The sequence below is a fragment of the Parambassis ranga genome, unplaced genomic scaffold (assembly GCF_900634625.1).
Source record: "Parambassis ranga unplaced genomic scaffold, fParRan2.1 scaffold_21_arrow_ctg1, whole genome shotgun sequence".
Taxonomy (NCBI): domain Eukaryota; kingdom Metazoa; phylum Chordata; class Actinopteri; family Ambassidae; genus Parambassis; species Parambassis ranga.
The window spans coordinates 2,244,776-2,272,221 of NW_021144767.1; the positions used below are offsets into that span (position 1 = coordinate 2,244,776).

At 44.4% G+C, this 27,446-nt stretch overlaps 1 pseudogene; it reads right to left on the reverse strand.

Annotated features, from left to right (window-relative positions):
• Window positions 1-1,348: 1,348 nt before the first annotated feature.
• Window positions 1,349-11,284, reverse strand: LOC114429858 (centrosomal protein of 55 kDa-like; annotated as a pseudogene).
• Window positions 11,285-27,446: the final 16,162 nt, after the last annotated feature.

The following is a 27,446-nucleotide window of genomic DNA, read 5'->3' on the forward strand; positions in this document are numbered from 1 at the left end:
CTCAGGTGAACTCTGACTCCTGAGGCCTCAAAGAAGTGTCTTTTGTCTTTTCACAGCTGGTACCTTTTCAAAGAACTGAACTCAGTCCTCTTTAAGTGGACCAACAGAAACAGGTCTCAGTTCTTTTTGTGTTCACACTGTGAGTTTATTGAAAGAGGACCAGCTTCTGGTCCAGTTCAAGGTAGTTGGGGCCTCAGTCCTCCTTCTGTTCACACCAGGTCCTCTAGAGCTCTCAGACCCCCAGTGCACTGAATTCTGGGTAGTTTAGGTTTGTTTTAAAGGGGCCTGGGTACAGTTGGAGTATTCACGTATGTGGAAAAAATGCTGAGTCATGGATCTGTTTGTTTAGAGGGCTGAAGGGGACCAAGTGTGAAAACACCCTCAGATTCAGATATAAGAGAAACCAGACTGGTCCAGTCCCACAGAGGCCGATCAGATTTTAAAGAAAGATGTGACCAACTGTGGCTGCACTGAAACACAAGGTCACTTTGTGTAGATCAGCTCTGACTCAAAGTTCTGGATGGATGTTTTGGTGACATGATGTTGGTTTTACTGCTCAAAATACTGATCCTAGAATGTATCTAAAACTCATTTCTTGAATGCACACTTTGTTAAAACTGTCTGTCTTCAGTTCTCCACTGACTGCAGATAACAGAGGAGAGAAGGTGAAGGACACACTGAACAAAGGAGGAAGCAGCTGGAGCTGTGACAGTGTGTGAGTCCCTCTAGTGGACGCTGTGGAGTATTGTGTTGTCTTTGCTCCACAGGTTTTTGTACAGAGTTGAGCTGTTTCCTGTCACTGTGGGCTGCAGAGCACAGTAGTACACAGCAGAGTCAGTCACTGCAGCTCTCCTGCCTCACATTACTGTCCTTCAAATGCTAAGTAGCTTCAAACAGTGACAAACGTATTATGAATTTTCCTCTAACTTACGAACCTCATTGGCCTCGTAGCTCTGGGGGAGGTCAACCAATCTTCTAAAACAGTCTTGACTAAACACAGTGAAGAATTCCTCAGCATTTCTTCATCTTCTTCAAATATCAGTTTTAAGGCGGTCCGTTTCTTCCACGTGTCATTCTCAGTGCATCGGTAATAACAATCTGTCTATCAATGAACGTTGGTCCGTTTGGAAATTAAATACCGGTAGATCCTCTTGGACTCTTATTTTTAACACATTATAGTGCAATGAAAACAAACGAAAATAGCTTTTAATAAATATATGAATTTTATTTTTAACATTTATCAATTAAGTTCAATAACGTCACTCTGACAGCTACATATAGAAGAAATGTTTGTGATGGTGGCGGTGCTGATCTGCACTGAGGTGCCCGGTGAGAAAACGACATGCTTTCACTTATCATAACAGTCGTCAATGTGATCCAGAAGCTCCCTGTGACGGCTGGCGGGATACTGGGCCTGACAATATGGGCACTCCAAGAAAGTCGTCTCCAGGAGGTTGACGTATTTCCATGGCGATGTGGGGCCAGGGTCAGTAGTAAGGCGCTCAAAATTATTGTACGAGCTGGGCTCTGAAGAGCGAGCATTAGGCTGCATCTGAAATAGGAAAAAACAAATGCACTTGTAGAGCAACATAATATGCACATTCCAAGAGGACAGTGGAATACTCTACTACTCTACTGTTAGAAAGCAAAGAAAATGGCATGAGAGTCATGAGGGTTTGACTTCATATTGATGATACTATAGATCACATAACACTTACAGCAGACTCCAGATTAGAAATCTGATCTTGGGTCTTGTGAAGCTCCTTCAGCACTTTATGTAGCTGGTGCTGAATGCTCTGACGATCATTTTTTTCATTTGCAAAGTCCTTGGCAGAAATCTGGATCTTAAGAGGCAGAACCACAAGTATGAACAGGCGTACGTTTAAGAGAATGCTGCCATCTCCTCTTCTTCTATTTGACAGGTCTTTTTGTAGGTGTGTGCTATAATTAAGAGAGTGTTACCTGTTGTTCCAGGGCAGCGATTCTCCTCTCGTCTCCATTTCGGTTCAGAAGAGACTTCTGCAGCATATTTACCTGTTGAAGGCCAGATATTAGGGCAAATTTTGTATAGTGCCTACAATGCTGCTGTATATTAGAACATGGAACTAGATTGTATCTAAAATGCAGACATCCTCATTTTATTTAGTGAAGGATGATTTTGTTTGACATTTACAGTGCTGTATTTGTATTTTTATTCAGTCTGAGCAGACTTGGTTTAATCTACAAACCACTCCTACCTCCACCCACCTGTGCAATATGTTCCTCTCATTCTTTAACTGTATCCATCTATCTGTATTGTGTCTTTGTAGGTACTTTTATTTACCCTATCTGCGCTGTTGCAACAATGCAATTTCCCCATTGTGGGACAAATAACGGGTTCTTAATCTTATTAACTTTAGTTAGTGGAGGTAAACAGTGAATTCATGCTCACCTGCAGCAGAAGTTCAGCAGACCTCTTCCTCTCTTCCTCCAGTCTGATGTCCATACTCTCCAGTTCTGCTGCATGCCTGGACACATTGTTTGTTTTTTTTTTGTTTTTTTTTTTATTTTAGATACTGTATTAATCCCAGAGGGAGTGTTAATTCAAAGGTCAGTACAACATTAGTTTTTGGCATTAGTATTAATGAGAGGAGGTAAAATTGCCGATTGATGACATGTTAGCAGCTCAGCGTGAAACCTTATTGATCCGACGTCAACCAGAGCCAGCAGCTTTACCTGTTGCCAAGTCTCTCTGCCTGGAGCTGCATTTTGGCTTCCTCCAGCTCTTTGCTCTTCTCTTCATGCTTCCTCAGGAAGGATGACAACTCGCTGCACTTGTCCTCGTACTTCCTCTGTTGCACTAACAGCTCCACCTGGAGCCTGGTGACCTGCTCCTTCTGAGACTGCAGCTCAGCCTGAGCCTTCACGGTCTGCAGAGCGAAAAAAACACAATTTGCAGAATGATGTTTTCTTTGTTGTCAGCTCAGTTCTGAAAAAGACTTCTACAGGTCAGTTATAAAGATGACTGAATCCACAGAATATGAATGTTCAGTGCTCTAGCTGCAGCTGCTCTATTCTGATCAGGGTCAAAAACTTTTAACAGAGGCAATGTCCCTAAATCTGTGAAGATGTAAACATTTTCTCACCAAAGCTGCAGAAGAGGCCAATATATGCATTCATGGATTCAAGGGCAACAGAACTTCACTTTCATAATTACATGAAATAATGCAGCATTACCTGGTTCCTATGTGCACTGAGCTCCTGCTGGGTTCTAGTAACCTCAGCGTTTTGGCCCTCGAGGTCTCTCTGCACCCCTAAGCTGAGCTGAGGTTCCTTTTCTGGACCTGCAGTAGCTAAAAAAAGAAATGTTAGTAAGCAATTGACCAACATATATTATGCAGGAGCTTTACAGCACAACCAGTATGTAGGACTTACATGCCTAAATCTTTCTAACTATATTTCATAGCCTATTACATGGCCAACAAAATTAAGTACTTGTTAACTACACTTTCCTAGAAGCTTTCCATGTACTTTATTATTGTAGAAAATTATATGAGAGCAGTATCACCCTCTGAAGTGGCCCCTTGCTTGGGTTGTTGCCGCTTTGCTTGGGCCAACTGCTGTGCCAGCTCCGCTGCGTAGGCAAGGACGGACTGGATGTAGACCTCTCTCTGCTGGTCATACACCAGCCGCTGCAGGTTCTTCTCCAGAGCCTGGTGGTGAGACACACACGCCATAAAGACAAACTGAGTCCAGGTTTTTTTTCACTTATTTAAATAAACAATCAATCAAATTATTAGGCTTACATCTCTCAACTGCTCTTGCACTGATGCAGAGTCTCCAGGAGGTTCTTGTCCATTCTGAAAGGAGAAACAAAAATATTTAAATCTGAATTGTGTTTGTGTCAACATTTGTTTCTGAGAAGACAAGTGCTGCCTCAGGGCGTCCAAACACTGGATGTGTGTACTGAGCATTTTCTGATGGATACACTTGAATATATATGTGATTTTTGTAACCTTATGTTAGTGCAGAGAGCTGTCATGTGTGCACATACCTCTCCTTTGGCTGACAGCTGCTGTCGCAGACTTTCCAGTTCCTGCTCTTGAACCAGCAACTGCTGATTGTCCCTCTCTCGCAGCGCCTCAAGGTTAAGACTGACCTGAAATAACCGACACCGCACATTAAAATTCAAACAAAAACAGCCCAGAAGCTGACATGCAAATGAACCCAGAGACAAAGACTTTACCTCCAGCAGTTCATCAAGCTTCTTCTTCAGGTGGCTCTTCCTGAGTTTAGAGAAGAGCTGCTAGATTTGAAGCCCAACTTGCTGAAAAAGCTTTAAAGGCCATGGCTGCTTCGATCTATATTGACAAAAAAATGAATCACGATTAATTGTGGCATTTAGCCGATAACCATTAGTTTGACCATTCATTGATGACAGATCATCAGTCAAGTTAACCCCTTCATTAGGTTAAAGTAGTGATCAGGCACCAAGCAGCCATGTTTGAAATATGTATTGATACCAGAGGCACAACTGCTTCAAAATAATAATGAAGCAAACGTTTAAAGTAGCTTTGTCCTTCACATGTTCTTATCTTCAGGTCACAGAGCAGCATGTCAGCATTAACATTAAACAGGACAATGAGTTCAGAAAAGTCACATCAGTGATTATTAAAGTTAAAAATGTGTCTGTGGAATGAACCCACACTAGAGCATGTTTTCACTCAGACTGTAGAACAGTGTGTGTGTAGTGTGTGTGTGTGTGTGTGTGTGTTAGTGTGTGTGTGTTTGTGTGTGTGTTAGTGTGTGGTGTTTGTGTGTGTGTGTTTGTGTGTGTGTGTGTGTTAGTGTGTGTGTGTCAGTGTTTATTTGTGTGTGTGTTAGTGTGTGTGTGTGTGTGTGTGTTAGTGTGTGTGTGTGTGTGTCTGTGTGTGTGTGTTAGTGTGTGTGTCAGTGTGGTGTGTGTGTGTGTGTGTCAGTGTGTGTGTGTGTGTGTGTGTGTGTGTGTGTTAGTGTGTGTGTGTGTGTGTCTGTGTGTGTGTGTTAGTGTGTGTGTCAGTGTGTGTGTGTGTGTGTGTCAGTGTGTGTGTGTGTGTGTGTGTGTTGTGGCCCAGAACTGACCCCACACACACACTTCCGGAAGTGTGTGTCATTTGAACCAATGAGACACGCAGCCTACCGAAGGAGGACATTTGATAGGCTACTTCACTTCTGGCATTGCCAGTTCGAGCCATGGGCCTATTTTCTTATTCCGCTTGGTACCAGCGGAGTGATATCAGCGTTAATGTCAACAGCGACCAGGTAGGTTTGCTTTATTTGACTCTTTCTGTGATTTTACTGTCTTTCTCTGGACTCTGCCTGCAGCTGAGCTGCCACTCATATATCAGCTACTTCTCGCTACTAACTTCTGTTGTGAGGTACTTATCAGTAACTTTTACTACAAATTGGTAGCTTCTGCTGTCGGCTAAAACTCGCTAGCTCCACATGCTAGCTTCTTCCACTAGATACTACTGCATTGCCTGCAGCTGAAGTGCAGTTACATAGATTTATAGCTCCTATGTCAGCTACTCTTCCTAATAACGTCTACTGTCTGGTATCTATCAATGCATTTTACTGTCGGCTACAAATCGCTAGCCTTTACTGTGGGCTAAAAAGTCGCTAGCTACTTCCGTTAGCTTCCTCCGCTAGCTACTGCTGCTCTGCCATATATGCACAGCAGAGCACATTAATCAGGAACAGTTCAATCAAAGCAGTCTGTATTCTGAGTCTATGAATGGCATTTATTGATGTATGTAATTTAGTTTGCTAGGGATGTTTTTCTGGTGCACATGCTGTGAACTCCTGACTTTGTATGAGCACAAATGGTGAGTAAACAGTGTTTAACCTGCTGGCTCACTTAGTGCCACATCAGTGTTCTGACAGTGGGTACCAGCTCCAGTGTTACAGATGGAGAAGCATCATTTGACTACCTTGTACCTATGGTGTGGATCTGATGTTTCTCTTTAATAATATTGTAGATTCATTCAGGTTGAATTAAATTGGTTTAATATCAATATAACCTCTGTCTCAGAGAGGGCACAGCTGTTTTCATTGGTACTATGGTTACCTATGTAATGATATGAGCCATAATGATCCAAAGGAAGGAAAGGATTCAGCCTGCTGAAGAAGCAAAGGTGTACATTCAGTCTTCCAGTGACAAGTCATGCATACAAACATTTATTGACAGTAATAAAGGTATGGAGTTGTTATTTTAGTATGATTATATGGTCTATAATTAAGTGTTGGCTCAGGATTTCTATTAAAATGCCTCTATAGGAAGAGGAGTGTTTGCAGCCCAGACCATTGAACCAGGGCTTTTGTACTGGAGTACAGGGGTGAACTCATACAGTGGAAGAATGCCAGTCCAGACACTACTCAGAGAAAGAGAGTACATTTCTGTATGAATTTGAATGGCAGAATCACTGCTGGTGGTAAGCACATCACATGTTGTGTAGAGATTCATGCAATTCTTATTAACTCATGAGTCAAATATTGTAAATAACTGATGGATGAGCAAATGAAGCAGTGTTGACATGTTTGAGACATGAGAAGATTTATCTGTGTAGTGTTCCTACAGTTTAAGTTGACCTCTGTGTTATGTGCTATTTAATGTTTTTACATTGTAAGTGTGTACATTTGATGATTCAGTATTACACGATTTCAAAGGTTCACTTTATTTCTCTGGCTTTTAGTATTGATGCATCCAAAGAAGATGGATCCCTGGGAAGATTAGTGACAACCACAAATCACCAAACTGTGTAATAAAAAGATGATAGTAAAGGACAGGCCACATTTGTGCCTCTTTGCTGTTCAGGCCATAGAAATTGGAACTGAAACTGATTTCAGCTCTGGTGATTCCAAGTGGCCTTGGCGTGAAAAGGTGAGTGAGTTAGATTAAACATCTATCTGTGTGGTGTTTAAAGGGGTCAGCACACAGGTGATGCAGATTCTTTCTTTCATGGCTGTGGCTGTGTACTGTCTGGTATCTTTGTTTAGATGGGAAGGTGTTTGTGTTGCTTTTCCTGCTAAAGGTCTCAGACTCACACACTCTGTTTCTATTTTGGCCCTTATGGGGCCCTGGGTGCATCTCGAAGTGATTTTCAGCATCAGCATCACAACATCACACACTCCTTGTTTTCCATTTTTCTCCCTATGGATGTAACTAGAAGTTATTTTACTTCAACTGAAAAACCTGACAGTGTCAAACTGTAAATTATAATAAGCATAATTCACCACTTCCCAGTCTGTTGTATGTCTAATGCTGTGTTTATACTGTAGTCCATTGCAATGTCTTTTATTTGCTCTGAGAAATCGCAGGCTCACACACTGCTTTTCTATTTTGGCCCATGTGGGGTCCTCCTGACCTCTTCATGATTTGGGATGCTCTCAACTTGTGGGGCCTCTCTCACGTCACACACAATTTTGATCTTTCTAGCTTTGTAGGGCCACTTTAACACCAAGAACTTGTACTTTTGATTTTCTTATGGAGGTCTTTTTTACGATAGTCCAAGTATTTTACTCCTAAATGCATGGTAGTATCAAATCTCAGATTATGTTAAGCTCAACTCCCGAGTATCGCATCTAATATCTACAGGGTATTTAGTATGTGATCCATTGCATCTCTGATACTGTTAAGGGACTTGCTCATAACTCTTCTCATATGAAAAGTTGCTTCCACACGAGCCATAGACCATGCATTAATTAGCTGTTTGGAGAACAGTTGTCTTATCACTTACCTTTTTCTACATTCATTTAAGGTTTATTCTTTTTTATTCATATTTAGGTTACAGTTTCCAAGTTTTCCCTTGTGGAGTACTCTGATAGTGAGGATACAGATGAAGGCTGTGGCACAGACCACCCTTTGACTTCACACTGTAATGAAGTTGTCTGTGTTTTGCAGAAAGATGCAGTGTCAGATGTTGCTAAATCTGTGTATGACTTAGATGAGAGTGTTGTGCTTGAAACTGATGATGATTCAATAAAGGATAGATTCAGTCTGCACTCATACAATGAAGCTGTCCAAAGCTTAGAGGACAAAAAGTATTCTGGTATGTGTTAATGGCCATTTCTCACTTTTCCCAATGTAATATTTTTCTTACATTAAGAATGAAATGATTACAAATGTCTTGTTTTGCAGATGGATGAAATGCCACGCTCCGATGCTCTCTGTGATTCAAGTGATGATGACGATGCTCACCCTTCCACATCAAAGTCTGAAATTGCTTCACAAAGGCCAAAGAGAAGTTGTTGGCACCCGGTAGGCCTTTTCTTTCCCCCTTCATTTTATAATTAAAGCGAACCAACAGAACACACATGCTTTCTCTTTGTTCTGTAGTTTGTAAAAAGCATAGGCCTGGTATTTTGTGAATGATACATGTTAGGCTCTATATTGACTTTACTGTACTGTTCAGATTTATTCCTTTTAGGGGGTTTTAAGAAATTCTGATATTGCAGCATATAACTGAAATGTAGATAGCTTGTCATGTATGACAACCTAAGTGGAGGCTCAGTTATTAACTTGAGTTTTCTTTTTTCAAAAGTCTCTTGTAGAATCAGACAATACAAGCGAAGGTAGTGAAGTATATTCCAAATTTCAGGGAGGAAAGCACTGACGGCAGCATGGAGTTGTCCATGGAAAATAAGAAAAGGACAAAGTTGATTCTACAAGTCGGATGAGAACAAAGTCTTTCAGTCAGCCCCAGTGTGAGTCTAGGCAGTACGAAGATTTGAAACAGAACCTGATTCCACACAAAGATTTCCTATTGTTACAGCAGATGCTAATGAAGATGAAATGGTAGAAGAGCCATGTGTACGTTAATCCAGTTTTTAAAAACGAAGATGGTTCCAGAAGTTATAACAAGAAACATCACTGCTTCTACTGTGGACAACAGGTTAAAAAATGTCAAGACATTTAATTCGTAAACACCATGAAAAGGTGGAAGTTGCCAAAGCTTTAAGTTTGCCAAAAACTCAAAAGAAAGGCGACTCCAATTAGATTATATCCGAAATAAAGGCAACTTTGAGCATAACATTGAAGTTTTGGAATCCCACAGAGGAAAAATGATCCCATGGAAACAACCAAAGGAAAAGATGAAAGGACAAGAATTTACACATTGTGTGTACTGCTATGGATTGTTCACAAGAAGAGTGATGTGGCGACATTTTCAGGTCTGCAAATTCAAGCCTCAGGGTAAATCATCACAAGGTAAAACTAGAGTCCAGGCATTGTGTGCTTTTGCTGAACCTGCTCCACTTGGACTTGGTGAAGCATACTGGAAGTTCTTAAGTGACATGAGTCAAGACAATATTGCAGTTGCAATAAAGGAAGACCCATGCATTCTGGAGTATGGGTGCAGACTCTTTACCAAGAATGAGAGGGTAACTAGCCAACACCAGCAGATTCGACAAAAGTTGAGAGAACTTGGCAGACTGCTACTGGAAGCAAAAAAGGTTGCACCTGTGAAGACTGTCAAAGACCTCATAAAACCTGAACAGTACAGTCATGTTTCTCTGCTGCACGATCCCTGGCTGGGTTCAATGATAAAACTGGCAAATTTCACCGTCCATCTCTTGCTTGCACAGTTGGACACAGCTTGCATTCTTTGGCCATGTTTATAAAGTCGGAAGGATTGAAGACAAAAGACAAACAAGCTGTCCAAGATGCTGATGAATTTGCACAGCTATACCAAGAAAGTTGGAAATTTGACATTGCAAGTCAAGCACTAACTCAACTTGACCAAACCAAGTGGAATTCTCCTCAACTCCTCCCATTCACCCAGGATGTCCAGAATCTCCATTTCTTTTTATCAGAGAAACAGCAGCAACACTTGAATACCCTCACCGAGGAGCCTTCACCCTCAAACTGGAAAGACCTTGCTAAAGTGACCCTAGCACAAGTTATCCTCTTCAATCGCCGGAGAGCGGTGAGCTATCCAGAATGCCTTTGTCTGTGTACTTGTCCAAGGACATGTCAGAAACGCATGATGATGTGAACTTGGCCCTTACAGCAGAAGAACCTGACCAGTTGGCTGACTTTCTTGGGCATAACATCAAAGTCCACAGAAAACACTACCGGCTTCCAGAGGGCACCCTCCAACTAGCAAAAATAAGTAAAGTTCTTCTTGCAATGGAACAGCCTGTGTGTGTGGCAGTGTGTGTGTGTGTGTCTGTGTGTGTCAGTGTGTGTGTGTCAGTGTGTGTGTCTGTGTGTGTGTGTCTGTGTGTGTCTGTGTGTGTGTCTGTGTTGTGTCTGTCTGTGTGTGTCTGTGTGTGTCTGTGTGTGTCTGTGTGTGTGTGTGTGTCTGTGTGTGTGTGTGTGGCAGTGTGTGTGGTGTGTGTCAGTGTGTGTGTCTGTGTGTGTGTGTCTGTGTGTGTGTGTCTGTGTATTTGTGTGTGTCAGTGTGTGTGTCTGTGTGTGTGTGTGTGTGTGTGTGTCAGTGTGTGTGTGTGTGGTGTGTGTGTGTGTGTGGTGTGTGTGTCTGTGTGTGTCTGTGTGTGTGTGTGTGTGTGTGTGTGTGTCCTCGGTGAGGAGCTGGGACTCACAGCCTGCTGCTCGTTGTCCATCAGTCTGCGGTAGCAGCTGCCTTCATACTGACTGATGACCTGATCCACGGCTGCACTCAGGCTCTGTTCGATCTGCACACACACACACACCTGCAGGTCACACTGATGAACGCTGCAGCCAATCAGAATCATCCACAGCCAGGCCACTTGAGGGAGGACGCTCACCCTCTGTCTGTTTATGAGCAGCAGCAGTGTGACCCAGGACGGCCAGGAAGCCAAGGTACTGAGGAGGAGGAGGAGGAGGAGGAGGAGTCAGGTCAGCGTGTAAATGTTACAATAAATAATGGCACAGGGTACCAGCAGGGGGCAGCACTAAGAAACAAAACTGGATTTTATTTCTCACAGTGTTCAGTGAAACCCACCACACATCAGCCGAGGGACACAGGTAAAAAACAGCTGACTGAGCCCTGGATGTGGTCGCAGCATTTTCCCACGTGACCTGAATGCAGCATCGGATGTTACGATGACTCACCGGCAGCAGCAGGAACCTGATCTCACAGGTCGCTGCCACACATCCAGCCACGCTGACCGCCACCACCGCACCGATCACCAGCAGGCCCACGGACACCACCTGCAGCTCCTCTGCACATACAGAGACAGAGACACAGAGACAGAGAGACACACAGAGACACACAGAGACACACACACACACACAACACACACACACACACACACACACCTCCAGCCATCCCTTCAAACCCATGTCTTCCAGCCCAGTCACAGTGCCGGAGCTGTCCAGCATCCAGGGCTCCTGCCCGCTGCTATCTCTGCTGGAGCTCTCCAGCACCCAGGGAGCTTCCAGGCATCCTCTCTGCCCTGCACACTGCCTCCCAACGATACTCACGCTCGCCTGCTCACCCCCACACCCTCCTGCTAGCCCCACCACAACCTTGCGCACCACCACAACATGCACCCCTCACTTGGCTAAAAAACTAGACCGTGCCAGCAAAACCTTTGTGCCCTGGTGCTGTGAGTAGAACTTCGTGCCCCTGGTAGCACAGGTGCGAGTAGCTGTGACTCTCTTAAGGTAGCCAGAATATTTTTCTGGTGCCCCTGGTACTGTGCTGGAGCTCCAGGGGAGAGTGTGACGGCCACAGGGCCTAATGCTTGTTGTGTTTGTTCCACTATGGTTGCAGGTTTCCATCAGGGTGGCGCTGTGTTGATTGATCCTGCACTACAGTCTCTTTCTTCTCCTGCATTCACCACCTGCCAAATTTGGTTGGGCCGTCCAATCGGTTGTGGTAAGGTGAATTTTGCTGTCTTTAGACAATTTTTGTCATGCGTCCTTTTTCCAGTTTACTGTCGGCGTTGCAGGTCCAGTGTAGCGAATTTGGTTGATTGCAGTGGTTAATGGTCTAGGAGACACGCAGGGTTTATTGTGCTGGTGTTTGTATTTTTTTTTTAAGGCGAGTGTTGGGGCTAGAGAGGGATATGTGTGGCTGTGTGTGTAGCGGCTGGGGCCTGTCGGCGTGGTTCCGGTTAGGCTCAGAGGTGCTTCCCCTTTGGGTTGAGCCTGGGGGTGGGACCTGGTAGTGGTCCCCTTTTCCCCCAATCTTTGCTCGGGAGCGCATCCCTGGTTGCCAGAAGCACACCCTCCGACAGGATCCGTCAATACTTCCGATAAGAAAGACTGGGACTCAGCGAGGAGGCACTGACACCATGCGCCTCCGTTGACGCACGGCATCGATGCGCAAAAAACATCCGACATTATCACCCTGGATCTGAAAGAGCCAGTGATGCTCTTAGGTGTAAAAGTCAGATTAGGACGCAACACAGCCGAACTGCCACCCCCCTAAATCCTGAGGCAGATGGGGGCCGCAGAGAGGTCAGATAAATCACTGACTCTTTGCAGATGTTAAAGCCAGAGAAAAATCAGTTTCAATAGACACAAACTTCAGTGAAACTGTATCCAGAGGCTCAAAGGGCGCCCTGGTTAGTGCGCGTAAAACTAACGCCAAATCCCACTGAGGAGCATTTCTTATTGGCGCCCTTCTGGTCACTGGTGACAGGAGGAAACGCATATAGAAGCATCCTGGGCCACGCCGGTGCGCAAGGCATCCACTCCCAGCGGAGGATTGTCCAGAGCGCTCAGAGAAAACTCTGTTGTCTGCCGGAGCTGTCTGTCAAGGCAAGGCAAGGCAAGCTTTATTTATATAGCACCATTCATACACAAGGCAATTCAGAGTGCTTTACATAAGATGAAATCACAGAATAAAACATATTAAAACATTAAATTAAGAAGGAAATTAAAATCATAAAAAAAAAAATCATAAAATCATAAAAACATCAAATAAAATCAGGATGATTAAATGAGAAGAGTGCAGTCAAGTAATTAGGAGAACGCTGCAGTAAACAAATGTGTTTTCAGGCCTGACTTAAATGAAGTGACTGTCTGAGCAGACCTCAGGTGTTCAGGAAGGCTGTTCCACAGGTGAGGGGCAGAGTAACTGAATCCTGCTTCACTCTGTCTGGTTCTGACCCTGGGTACAACAGTAGGCCTGTCCCTGATGATCTCAGGGGTCTGGATGGTTCATAGGGAACCAATAAGTCCAGGATGTATTTTGGTCCAAGACCATTCAGTGCTTTGTGGACCAGGAGTAAAGTTTTGAACTGGATCCTTTGACTCACAGGAAGCCAGTGCAGTGATCTGAGGACCGGTGTGATGTGGTCCATTTTCCTGGTGTTACTCAGAACTCTAGCAGCAGCATTTTGGACCAGCTGCAGCTGCCTGATGGATTTTTTGCTCAGACCTGTGAGGACGCCGTTACAATAATCTAGCCTACTGAAAATAAATGCATGAATAAGTTTTCTGTGTCTTGTTTGACAGAAAGCCCTTGATCCTAGCAATGTTTTTCAGGTGGTAATAGGCAGACTTAGTAATGGCTTTTACATGGGTGTTAAAGTTCAGGTCTGAGTCGAGTATTACACCAAGATTTCTGGCTTGGTTTGTGACCTTCAGTGACATGGAGTCAGGTAAGCACTGATCTTAGCTCTTTCATTTTTGGGGCCAAAAAAATCATCTCTGTTTTGTCAGCATTGAGCTGGAGAAAGTTCTGGCTCATCCACTCATTGATTTGTTGAGTACACTTACTTAGTGAGTGTAAGGGACTGTAGTCATGTGATGACACTGATATATAAAGCTGTGTGTCGTCTGCATAGGTGTGGTAGGAGATGTTGTGCTGTTCTATGATCTGAGTTAGGGGCAGCATGTAGATGTTGAACAGAAGTGGTCCAAGAATGGACCCTTGAGGAACCCCGCATGTGATTTTAGTTCGGTCAGACTCATAGTTACCAATTGACACAAAGTAGTCCCTATCATGTAAGTAAGATTTGAACCAGTTTAACACAGTGCCAGTAAATCCCACCCACTGCTCCAGCCTGTCGAGCAGCATGCTGGGATCAACTGTATCAAATGCAGCACTAAGGTCCAGCAGCACTAAGACAGAGACTTTGGATGCATCATTATTCTGATGTATGTCATTTAAGACCTTAATAAGTGCAGTCTCAGTGCTGTGGTGTGCTCGAAATCCAGACTGAAATTCATTAAAAAGATTGTTTTGCACCAAAAATGCATGAATTTGTTGAAAAACAGCCTTTTCAATGACCTTTCCCAGAAAAGGAAGGTTAGATATTGGCCTGTAGTTATTTATTGCTGAAGCATCCAGATTTGATTTTTTGAGCAGAGGTTTGATTACTGCAGTTTTCAGGGCCTGGGGAAACTGCCCTGACTGAAGAGAGCTGTTAACTATCTGCAACACATCTGACGATATGCAGTTAAAACGTTTTTAAGAAAATGTGTAGGCAGATTGTCAAGTGAGCATGTTGTGGGTTTTAACTGTTTAACAGTTTCTGTCAGTGCTGTATTATCTAGAAGGTTAAAATGTGCCAGCTTAACTGGTGGATGAGAAGGCACAAGTGACATTATGGTTTTGCCAGAGCTAGAGCTACAGACCGTTTGTCTTATTTTTAACACTTTATCTGTGAAAAAAGATGCAAAGTCATTGCATGACTTTTAGACAGCAGTTCAGGGGACTGATACTCCTGGGTTTGTCAGTCTGTCTATAACAGAGAACAATGTGCGAGCATTGTTGCTGTTCCTGTCGATGATCTCTGAAAAATAGATTGTCTTGCATTTTTCAGTTCCTGGTTGTAGTTATGTAGGCTCTCTTTGTAAATGTTAATGAACCTGGAGTTTATTTTTCTCCATCTGCGTTCTGCTGTCTGCAGACTCTTTTTTTGAGCTTTAACCAGTGTGGCATTTCTCCAAGGTGACTTTTTCCTTCCTGACAGAACTTTGGTTCTGATTGGGGCAATTGAATCAATAACAGTCATAACTTTGGAACCAAAACTGTTTACAAGGTCGTCAACAGGAGCTGTGGGCAGGGTTGGTGACAAAAGCCTGTGTGAACAGTGCACAGGTGTTATCATTAATGTGACGCTTTCTGATCACCTTTCCTTCTACCTTGTTGGTATTAGCAGGTTTGGTCGTTTTAAAACGCAACACAGTAATGATCAGAAAGAGCAACATCGGTCACCACAACCTCAGAGATGTTCAGACCTTTGGAAATAACTAGATCCAGTATATGTCCCTTGTTATGTGTTGAGTCTGTTACATGCTGTGAAAGCCCAAAGCTATCTAGGATGTTAAAGAGTTCTTTGGCACTTCCATCATTAGGATTATCAACATGAATGTTAAGTCACCCACTAAGACAACACAATCACAATCAAGTCAATGCACATAATAGACAATAGTTTGGCAAACTCATCAAAGAACTTTGCATTGTATTTCGGGGTTTTGTAAATAACTGCAAAGGTTGCTTGACAGGAGGATTTTAGCTGAAGAGCAACATATTCAAAAGAGTCAAACTTTCCATAGGACACCTTTTTGCACTGGAGGCAGTCATTAAACAAGATGGCGACTCCTCCTCCTTTCTTGTGCAATCTTGCTTCACTCATGAAACCAAAGTTAGGAGGAGTAGACTCAATAAGAACTGCTGCACTATTGTCTTGCCCCAACCAAGTTTCAGTTAAAAACATAAAATCCAGATGGTGCCTTTGAATAAAATCATTAATTAAGAACGTTTTGCCTGCCAAAGACCTAACATTTAAGAGAGCTAAGTTTAATGTATTAAAACCTGTGTCCTGTCTATGTTCAGGGACAGACTGTGGTTGACATTGAATATATTTAAATTTGATAGTACATTTCTTGGATGATGGGGCTTTCTTTTCTTTTTACTTATCAAACATGAATTGATGAAGCTACGCTGTGGGAGAGTGCTCTCTCCCTGGGCCTCAGGTTGGTAGTGGGATTATTATGGGTACAAGTCCTCAAACGGCAGAAGCCCTGGTGTCCTAGTCCCTGATTGCAGCCTTGGTGTTGTTAAAGGCCTTAGAGGCCAGTGCTCTGGGTGGTGGCCGGGGAGGCTTAGATGGTGTGCTTAGGGGAGTGGAAGAGGAGGGGTGGGTTGGGTTGACCTGAGCTGCATAATCTGGGGGGAGGACGGAGGGGAGATACTGCATCTTGGAGGCCTTGAGGGAGGTGTCTGGGGGGATGCTGGTGGATGTTTCAGTGTTGAGGATAGGACCCTTGATCTGGCTAGATTGGGGGTGAGGGGGACCATTTTGATCCCAGACTTCACCAAACTCTCCATGTGACTTGGAAACCCAAGAGGTGAAGCAGGGGGGGAGATGGATATCGAGGAGTTGGAAGAGGATGCAGCTGACGGGGTGCAGGGCTGTAGTGGGGAGGTGAGGTGGGGAGATCCGGTGAAGCGGTCCTGCTGTTGTCCCCCTGCAGCTGGTGTTCACTTTGCAGTGGAGCCTTAGGCTGGGCCCAGGGGGGGTCGGAGGCGTTTCGGTGTCTCACAGAGTGGAGAAGATTATCGGTTAGCCGCCTCAGTCCACGTCCATTCAGATGAGGGCCTCTCCCTTTGAACAGGTCATCACGTTCCCAGAACAGGTTGAAGTTGTCGATGAAGGTCACTGCATGTGTCTCACAGGTCTTAGACAGCCAAGTATTCAGTGCAAGCAGGCGACTGAATTTATTATCCTTCTATCAATGTTTGGGAGCGGCCCGCTGAAATGATTGGACTTCCAGTTTGTTGAGTCTCTAAAAGTTTAGAGAAATCTTTTTTCAGCAGTTCTGATTCGCCCCTGTTGGTGTCGACTGCACCCACATGCAGAATGATCTGTTCCTGACTCCTGGGTGGTTTGACATGACCTGAGGGAGAAGTCCTGTTATATCAGTGACCGTGGCACTCGGATAGCTGCATGTGAGCATTCTTTCATTCTTGACGTCAGTGATAGCGCCGTCTCCAAGCAGCAAGATATCTTTGTCCTTCACTTCTGACACAGATTCTCTGCCTCTGTGTGCCCGATGTTTTGTCTTCGTCTCCCTCTCTGTTTTATTCTTTATGTCCCATTTCTTATTGACTGCATTGTATACTGGCTCGTTACAGCCAGCTCAGACAATTGTTGATATTTGTTTCTGAGCTGTATGCCTGGTGATGCAGCGTATGTCCCACTGATATTATCATTCATTTTTCTCATTCTGTGTCTTTTTGGTTTGGCGCCAAGTGTATGCCAGGTGGCATCAGTCTGTTTAGGACCAGCTTTCATAAGCTTTGGAAAGGACACAGTGTCCAGGTTTAGCGTATCAGCAGCAGAATCATATTAACACTGCATTTTGTTGATGCAGATTTAGTCTTCTTACCACCGGGTGTGATCGGGAGAGTCTCATGGAGTCCTTTTTCCATTTCCAGGGCAAAAATCTTTGCTTTAAGCTCGGTGATTTCCTGACGATAATTCCAGCAGTTTTGGCAGCGTAAGCTTGTTGTGGTGTCTGCTCCGGACATTTCTTCACTAGGCTGATGAGTAGACAAAGTGAGCTGCAGCAGGTCCGTTGATTTGTTTAAAAAGTTAAAATCCAAACATCCAGTGATACAAAACGTATCATGGGTATAAGATTGAACTGTAAAATCTTTGTGGGTAAAAAGAGTGAAAGATAAAACGGTAAAAAGTAAAATAAAGGCAGGCAAGAGCAGGAGCAAGCAGAAAAGCGTCTGCACTCTTCAGAAGCAAGGACGCCACTCAAGGACGCAGCTGCATTTAGAGAGCAGAAGTTGTCTTTGGTGAGGGACGGTAAGCTGGCTGCCGAGCTGTTGCGCCCGGAGGTTTTTCTGGGGTACCTGTAGCGCACTGGGATTTATAATTTTTTTTATTTTATTTTTTCGTACCCCTGGTACTGTGCTGGAGCTCCAATGTCACGGCCACAGGGCCTAATGTTGTGTGTTTGTTCCACTATGTTTGCAGGTTTCCATCAGGGGGGCGCTGCGTTGATTGCAGAGACAAAACACCTGGCCAGTGTCCTGAATGAAGTATTTAGCTCCACTTGATCCTGCACTGCAGTCTCTTCTTCTCCTGCATTCATCACCTGCCAAATGGGAGGGGGGCGTCCAATCGGTTGTGGTAAGGTGAATTTTGCTGTCTTTAGACAATTTTTGTCATGCGTCCTTTTTCCAGTTTACTGTCGGCGTTGCAGGTCCAGTGTAGGGAATTTGGTTGATTGCAGCGGTTAATGGTCTAGGAGACACGCAGGGTTTATTGTGTGCTGGTTTTGTATTTTTGTTTTTTTTAAGGGGGTGTCGAGGCCAGAGAGGGATAGAGAGGGATATGTGTGGCTCATCAGAGCTGTGAGGAGGAGGGAAAAAACATCGGATGTTATCACCCTGGATCTGAAAGAGCCAGTGATGCTCTTAGGTGTAAAAGTCGGATTAGGACGCAACACAGCCGAACTGCCACCCCCCTGAATCCTGAGGCAGATGGGGGCCGCAGAGAGGTCAGATAAATCACTGACTCTCTTTCAGACGTTAAAGCCAGAGAACAAATCAGTTTTAAGACACAAACTTCAGTGAAACTTTATCCAGAGGCTCAAAGGGCGCCCTGGTTAGTGCTCGTAAAACTAATGCCAAATCCCACTGAGGAGCATTTCTTATTGGCGCCCTTCTGGTCACTGGTGACAGGAGGAAACGCATATAGAAGCATCCGGGGCCATGGCCGGTGCGCAAAGGCATCCAGTCCCAGCGGAGGATTGTCCAGAGCGCCCAGAGAAACCACAGAGCGCACAGCGCATTCTCCCGTCTGGCAAACAGAATATTTCTACAGAATATTTATTACAAAAATAAACAGGAAACAACTGCGCGAGTTCAAACCTGCCAGCTTCCCTCTCATCGCTGTCAGAGTCACAGCCACACACGTGGCCGGCTGGCTGATCGGCAATCATTATTATTGTTGTTCAGAATTATGCCGGCTTTCACAAAAGCTCGGACAACAGTCACTGCAGAAACATGAGTCCACGCATCATCCACGATCCATTCACATATGCTGGCGTAACGCGCGCGACGCTCCCTCCCAGTAAAGCTGTGCTCGCTGTCTGCCATCCATCGCTCCACGCCGCTCGCAACTTAACTTTGAACGCCCTGTTTACGCCGATGTCCAGCGGTTGGAGTTCTTTGTTAACACTCCCGGGACTACGGCAAGCACTGAATTCATCAGCTTCGCCTGGTTTTTTTTATACACCGGCGGTAAGACGGGCGCTCGCGCGCCATGTCTTCCAGCCCAGTCACAGTGCCGGAGCTGTCCAGCATCTTGGCCTTCTGAAGGCTCACAGTGCCGGGGCTGTCCAGCATCCAGGGCGGAGGGTGAATTAGAGTGCGGCTGTCCGTCAAGGACGCAGCTGCATTTAGAGAGGCAGAAGTTGTCTTTGGTGAGGGACGGTAAGCTGGCTGCCGAGCTGTTGCGCCCGGAGGTTTTTCTGGGGTACCTGTAGCGCACTGGGATTTAATAATTTTTTTTATTTTATTTTATTTTATTTTTTTCGTGCCCTGGTACTGTGCTGGAGCTCCAATGTGAGGGCCACAGGGCCTAATGCTTGTTGTGTGTTTGTTCCACTATGTTTGCAGGTTTCCATCAGGGGGGCGCTGCGTTGATTGCAGAGACAAAACACCTGGCCAGTGTTCTGAATGAAGTATTTAGCTCCACTTGATCCTGCACTGCAGTCTCTTCTCTTCTCCTGCATTCATCACCTGCCAAATTGGAGGGGGGCCGTCCAATCGGTTGTGGTAAGGTGAATTTTGCTGTCTTTAGACAATTTTTGTCATGCGTCCTTTTTCCAGTTTACTGTCGGCGTTGCGGGTCCAGTGTAGGGAATTTGGTTGATTGCAGCGGGTAATGCTCTAGGAGACACGCAGGGTTTATTGTGCTGGTGTTTGTATTTTTTTTAAGGCTGGTGTTGGGGCTAGAGAGGGATATGTGTGGCTGTGTGTGTAGCGGCTGGGCCCCCAAAACTGAACTCTGTAATGCAAAAACAGACGCTGTGTGCGGCGCACAGCGGCTGTGCGCGCAACATAACAGGACAACGCGCGCACCGGACAGAGATGAGATGTCCTCTCCTCATCATCAGAGCTGTGAGGAGGAGGGAAAAAACATCGGACGTTATCACCCTGGATCTGAAAGAGCCAGTGATGCTCTTAGGTGTAAAAGTCGGATTAGGATGCAACACGCCGAACTGCCACCCCCCTGAATCCCGAAGCAGGTGGCGGCTACAGAGAGGTCAGATAAATCACTGACTCTGAAGCCAACAACAAATCAGTTTTAATAGACACAAACTTCAGTGAAACTTTATCCAGAGGCTCAACGGGCGCCCTGGTTAGTGCGCGTAAAACTAACGCCAAATCCCACTGAGGAGCATTTCTTATTGGCGCCCTTCTGGTCACTGGTGACAGGAGGAAACGCATATAGAAGCATCCGGGGCCACGGCCGTTGCACAAAGAAATCCACTCCCAGCGGAGGATTGTCCAGAGCGCCCAGAGATTATTATGAGAATAAATATATAAATATTTATTTTCAAATGTTACTGTAGATTATTTATTGTGATACTATATTTGAAAGATGTCGGCAAGAAAAACACACGAGGAGCAGGAAAAAACAGGACACAGGTGAGACACATTAGGGCCAGCAGGTGATCAGCAGAGGAGACACAAGGAAGTGAACACCTGAAACGAGAGGCATGTTAGAACTACATGAAGCTGCTTGGAGGAGCAGTGAAACCTCTTCAGACAACTCTATAACTCTGCAGGTTCTACACTTGTTCAGCAGCTACTTCACTTGCAGCTAGTTCAAACTTTGAAGGTCCAGCCACTGTCACTGACGGTGTCTCCTTCTCTGTTTCAGCTGAAGACACAGCTGGACTGATGGCAAAGCCCGCTGACCGTGAGTACAGTCTTCTCTCTGTACACCACACACACCTCAGTGCGAGTATTTGGGTTTTTACTGACCTGACCTTTGACCTCTCTGACCTCACAAAGAGGGCAGAGTCCAAAGGTCAGCAACAGTTCCTCTTGAACACACCATAAACCAGCTGATAGACTGATGATCTTTATTCTTTGATTGATCCCAAACTGGGAAATGTCAGGCACTCAGCGTTCTATACACCCTGAAGCCCATCAGTCCTCACAGGACAGAGGGCAGGGGTTCCTGAACGCACCACAGAGGTCATCATCTTTCTCTGCTCTCCTCTCAGACACGCACTTTGTGGATGAACACAGAGCCGACCTGATCCAGAGAATCAGCAACATCGACCCCATCCTGGACCAGCTCTTGGGCTCGGTCATCCAGCAGGAAGCATATGATCGGATCAGAGCTCAGCCCACCAGCCAGGACAAGGTCAGGGAGCTCTACACGTTCCTGCAAGCTGGAACAGAGGCCAAAGATAAATTCTACCACATCCTCCAGACGCAGGAGCAGCTGCTCATCGATGACCTCAATAAGAGGTAAGCTCTGTGAGGACACCCAGGCCTGAACACCAGTGTCATCATGAGGGAACAATATATATTCTATATTTTACTCGTGTTACCTTTACTTTTCCCTTCGTTTACATATAAACAGAGTTTTCGGCTCTGAAAGATCTTGAACCCAGGGATCCACATAAAGAAAAGACACCCGGCCTGTATAGGCCAAAATAGGGTTACAATAATATTCTCATAACAGAATATGTCTTTACATATAGATAAGGACATATAAACACATGTATAACAACCATGTACCATGTAAAACATGGCCTCCAATGATCATTATAAATGTTCTCATTATCAGCTTAACTGATTATAAATATCAACATTAACATGAGACAATTTGGCTGGACCATTACTTTCCATACTAGAACTACTCATCTCCCATTTTCTTTTTTTTAAACCACTCACTCTCAAAAAACAGAGAGAGGAAAATGTATTTTAACATCAGAATATGAACAATATTTTTAAGCACAACACATGAACTGAACGCCTCCTTACTCCATATTATCATTAGCAAATGCTTCATCTTCCCTGGTTTCTTTGTGAACATATGTAAGATGGTTTTAGTCAGAAATACTATGAGTGTCCTGTTTTCTAAAGGAGACCTTAAGAGGACTGTTAGGACTATTGTGCAGCGATTAGCCTGTTAGATGCCATGCATCAGTTATTATTATGATGAACTAATTTCATTAGTGAACTTTACATGACTGACAGGCTTCATACAGAATAGCTCCTTTATAGACGTTCTTTTGGCTGCCATCTCTTGTGTCTCGCACTCACTGTCTCACATGTGTTTTGATGCTGCCAACCAACGTACACACATGACAGCCTTTGATATAACACAGTCAGAATGTGTTTCTTCCTGCAGGGTGGACCATGGTGGAGAGCAGACGTTAAAACCTGATGTGAGGAAGGGTACGTTTGACTCAGTCTTTCCTCATGTTATTGTGCATGAGTCAGTGTTCTATCAGTCCATCGAAGTCCTGTCTTTAATGGACATTTGTCTCTTGTATTCAGTCACAGTGTCATTGCACACTTACTGGATCCTTATTGTTCTGACCCACATATGCAACAAGAAAAAGGCTTTTGTCCATCAAACGTCTGGATGTGATGTCATTGGAGTGAATATGGACTGTGACCTGCTAGCATGTCCCAGGTGTCTTTTTAGTCTCATGTCCTCCTCACTTCCACTCTCACATGAGCCAGATGATTTGTGTGTTTAGTCTGTGTCTGAGTACCTGTTGTGTTGATGTGTTTGTGTAGCTGGAGTCCATCTTGCTTTTGGATCAGTCATTGTCATTTGTAAGTAGCTCTGTATATATTGTCATGTGTAGCTGCAGCTTGTAGGAGGGAGACGTTTTCTTTGTTCTCCTGTTTTTGGGTCAGGAGTTTTAGGTTCCAGCTTTGCCATTTTTTTTATCTTTTGTTAGGGAACCTTAGTGTGTTTTAGTGTCTTTTTGTTTGTTGATTTGGGCACTGCTCCCCTCTGAGTTCATGAACTGCAGCCTAACACTGAAACCAGCTTATCTGATTAGGCGGGGCATACCACTTCGATAGTGGTATGTGCCACCAAATTCCACTTTGGGATCTCGCTGTCTCTCCTTTAAAATGTACTCAAGTATTGTAAGTAAAAGTACAAGTATGAAGTTTTAATATGTCATGTAGGTAATAAAGAAAGCAGTCGAAAATATCGCTTCGTAAGTCTGAAAGACAAAGCAAGTGATCAGAGCACCTTAAACACTGTTTAACTCTTTCCACTTTTTCCACTTCCCTTGACACACACATGCTTATAACTAACAATGACATAACAAACCACCAGCCTCTTTACAGAATCATCCACATTATCCAGAGACAAAGGTTTGCCACTTTCAGGTCCGTTTTGCTGTTTCCATGCTCGCACTGCAGGGGGCACCAACCTATCATGAAAGGAAGAGTAGGACTGAGGAACTTGATTCACACAGATACGATGTTCTGATTGTAGCTTTAACACTTTCCCATTAGAACACGGCTCTGGCTCTTATGGGTGTCGAACAGTGTGGCACTTTTGTGTCCCCCATCTTGAATCATCTGCATCAGAGACGTGTTTTGGACAATGATGGATCTGTATTGCTTTGTAGGAACAGACTGGGCTGTCTCTAAAAGTTAATGCTCAGTGCCTGTATGTGTACACACACTAACCTACTCACTGTTTTTGACACAGATGGGATGGTTCCAGTGCCAGAACCACATCACATCACATATTACCAACAGAAACTCCAATCACACTTCCAGGACAGGTTTCTGTGTGCACAAGAAGGCTCGGCAATACAAAAAAAGCATCTGGTTGATATCTACACAAAGCTATACATCACAGCCAGCCCTGACAACACACAGCATGAGGTCCAACAGATCCAGAAAGCCTCGAGGCCCAGAGACACTGAAAAATCTGTCAAACCCAGAGACATGTTCCAACATCCTTCTGGAGAATACAGACCCATAAAAACAGTGCTGACCAACGGAATCGCAGGAATTGGAAGACCTTCCTGGTGCAAAAGTTTGTTCTGGACTGGGCTGAAGGAACAGCCAATCAAGATGTGCATCTCATTTTCCCCTTCTACTTCCGCCAGCTGAATCCACGGATGGGAAACAGTTCAGTTTGGCAAATCTCATTCATGAATGTGTCCCAGAGGCTGTGGACATCAAAGAGGAGGCTCTTAATTGCATCTTTACTGCTCTGCAGTCATCAGGAAACAGCAACTACGACAAGAGCGAATTCAAGCTTCTGTTTGTGTTTGACGGACTGGATGAGACGCCTTCATCTGGACCTTCATGTTGATGATAGTCACTCTGTTGATGTAACTAAGTCCACCACCACCGATATCTTGGTGAAAAACCTCATCAATGGAAAACTGCTGCGTTCCGCTCGCATATGGATAACCACAAGACCTGCAGCAGCCAATCAGATCCCTACTGACTGTGTGGACGTGGTGACAGAGGTCAGAGGGTTCACTGACCCACAGAAGGAGGAGTACTTCAGGAAGAGATTCAGAGGGGAGGAGCAGGCCAGCAGGATCATCTCCCACATCAAGACATCACGAATCGTCCACAACATGTGCCACATCCCAGTCTTCTGCTGGATCACTGCTGGAGTTCTGGAGGACATGTTGGAAACCAGAGAGGGAGGACAGCTGCCCAAGTCCCTGACTGAGATGTACATCCGCTTCCTGGTGGTTCAGACCAAAGTGAAGAAGGTAAAGTATGATGGAGGAACTCAGACAGATTCACACTGGAGCCCAGAGCAGGGAGATGATCCAGGCTCTGGGAAAACTGGCGTTTGATCAGCTGCAGAAAGGAAACCTGATCTTCTATGAATCAGACCTGACAGACTGTGGCATCGATAAACCAGCCCCAGTGAAATCAGGAGTGTTCACACAGCTCTTCAAAGAGGAATACAAGGTCTTCTGCTTCATCCACCTGAGTGTTCAGGAGTTTCTGGCTGCTCTTCATGTCCATCTGACCTTCATCAGCTCTGCTGTCAACCTGCTGGAACAATCTTGGTGGTCTAAAGTCATTAGACACAAATCCAAACTAAAACCCTCCACCGGAGTGCTGTGGACAAGTCCTTACAGAGTCCAAATGGACACCTGGACTTGTTCCTCCGCTTCCTCCTGGGTCTTTCACTGGAGACCAATCAGACTCTTCTACGGGGCCTGCTGACACAGACAGGAAGTAGCTCACAGACCAATCAGGAAACAGTCCAGTACATCAAGAAGAAGATCAGTGAGAATGTGTCTGCAGAGAGAAACATCAATCTGTTCCACTGTCTGAATGAACTGAATGATCGTTCTCTAGTGGAGGAGATCCAACAGGCCCTGAGATCAGGACGTCTCTCCACAGATGAACTGTCTCCTGCTCAGTGGTCAGCTCTGGGCTTCATCTTACTGTCATCAGAAGAAGATCTGGAGGTGTTTGACCTGAAGAAATACTCTGCTTCAGAGGAGGCTCTTCTGAGGCTGCTGCCAGTGGTCAAAGCCTCCAACAAAGTTCTGTAGGTGGATTTATGAACCATTTCAAACATGGTTGATTTTTATATGAACAATAAAACATTGACACCTTGATTTTCATTATTTAGAACAAATTTTGTAAGGTTATGATGCATTCATTCATTCGCTCATTCAGTTCATGCACTGCAGCAGTCACTATGTGTCAGTAAGGATTAATTTGATGATTCGCCGATGATTAATAATAAAGTAGGTACAAACATAATTCACAAATTATAACCACTGACATTACTAAGCTTAGACAATAGTGTCCTTTCATGTTGTAGAATTGTTTTTTTCATTGCACTGTACTTTTTACAATTATTCAGTATTGTTAAATGTACACATTTCATTCTTTCAGACTGAGCAGCTGTAACCTCTCAGAGAGAAGCTGTGAAGCTCTGTCCTCAGTCCTCAGCTCCCAGTCCTCTAGTCTGAGAGAGCTGGATCTGGATAACAATGACCTGCAGGATTCAGGAGTGAAGCTTCTTTGTGATGGACTGGAGAGTGCTGACTGTGGTCTGAAATCACTGAGGTCAGGATCTGGTTGTTGATCATTTAAATGCATAACTTAACATTATGTTTGAAGCTTTTCTACATGCAGTTCATGTGTTGACATGTGGAGGCTTTCAGATTGACACTAATGTGCACTGAATTCTACACAAGTAAAAAGATCTTTAGTGTCATTATTCACAACAAATTTCCATTCATTCATAACAACTAATTTGCATTTCTTTCAGTCTGAGCAGCTGTAACCTTTCAGAGAGAAGCTGTGAAGCTCTGTCCTCAGTCCTCAGCTCCCAGTCCTCTAGTCTGAGAGAGCTGGATCTGGATAATAATGACCTGCAGGATTCAGGAGTGAAGCAGCTGTCTCGTGGACTGAAGAGTCCAGACTGCAGACTGAAGACTCTCAGGTCAGGATCCAGCTTTTTGATCATCAGTTAAATTCTGCTTCATGTTCATGTTGAAGATCTGTTGGATTTTCCTTCTTTCTTCTTGAGTTCATGACATGTTTTGTACCTCCAGTCTGTCAGGTTGTCTGATCACACAGGAGGGCTGTGCTTCTCTGGCCTCGGCTCTGACCTCCAACCCCTCCTATCTGAGAGAGCTGGACTGAGCTACAATCATCCAGGAGACTCAGGAGTGAAGCTGCTGTCTGCTTTACTCAACAGTCCAGATTGTAGTCTGAAGACTCTCAGGTACACAGAGACCACAGAGCATGAGCCTCCTCAGTCTGTCAGTTTAGCTCATATATCCACAGCTGTTGATGGATGGACTGAAACTGCAGAGAGAGAAATAATCACTGATCCCTGATGTTCATCTTCCTCCATCATTAAGTGTCCATCATGTTAACTTCACTTTTCTTTATACACGTTCTTCATGTCAAAATACAAACAGACTGATTTTCAGTCACACTTAGTGCAGATCAAATACTAAATGATGCCCTACTTATTAATGTCCTCAGCTGTAAGAACCATTGAATTATTTCCACAAACAAATGTTCCTGAAACAATCCATATGTGAAGCTTCAGAGGAGACAACAACACAATGGTAGAAGGAGGATTCCTTCAGTCAGAGACAGAGAGCAGGGAGACACTACAATATTATCACTGTAAAAACTACACACAGACATGAGTGAATGTATTTATTTGAAGTGTGAGAAACTCTTCCATCCATGACACATGTGAACCAGGCTTGTGTTTGCATATAGAGTGAAAGCAACAAACAGTCAGAGACAGTGTGGCTTGTTTGCTGCTTTGGATAAATGCACAATGCTGAGATCAAACCTACACTGTTGCTGCATGAAGAGGATTTTACAGTAAAGCACTGACAGAGAGCAATATTTCACAGAATGGAGGACATGAATAAACACAGAGCAGATCAGGAGAGACTCTTCTGGAGTCGACACAGATGAGTTTCAGTCTGTTTGTGTGTCTCTGACAAACTGAGGAACTCTGCTTCATGTTGATCAGCAGTTTGGACTCATGTTGGTTAG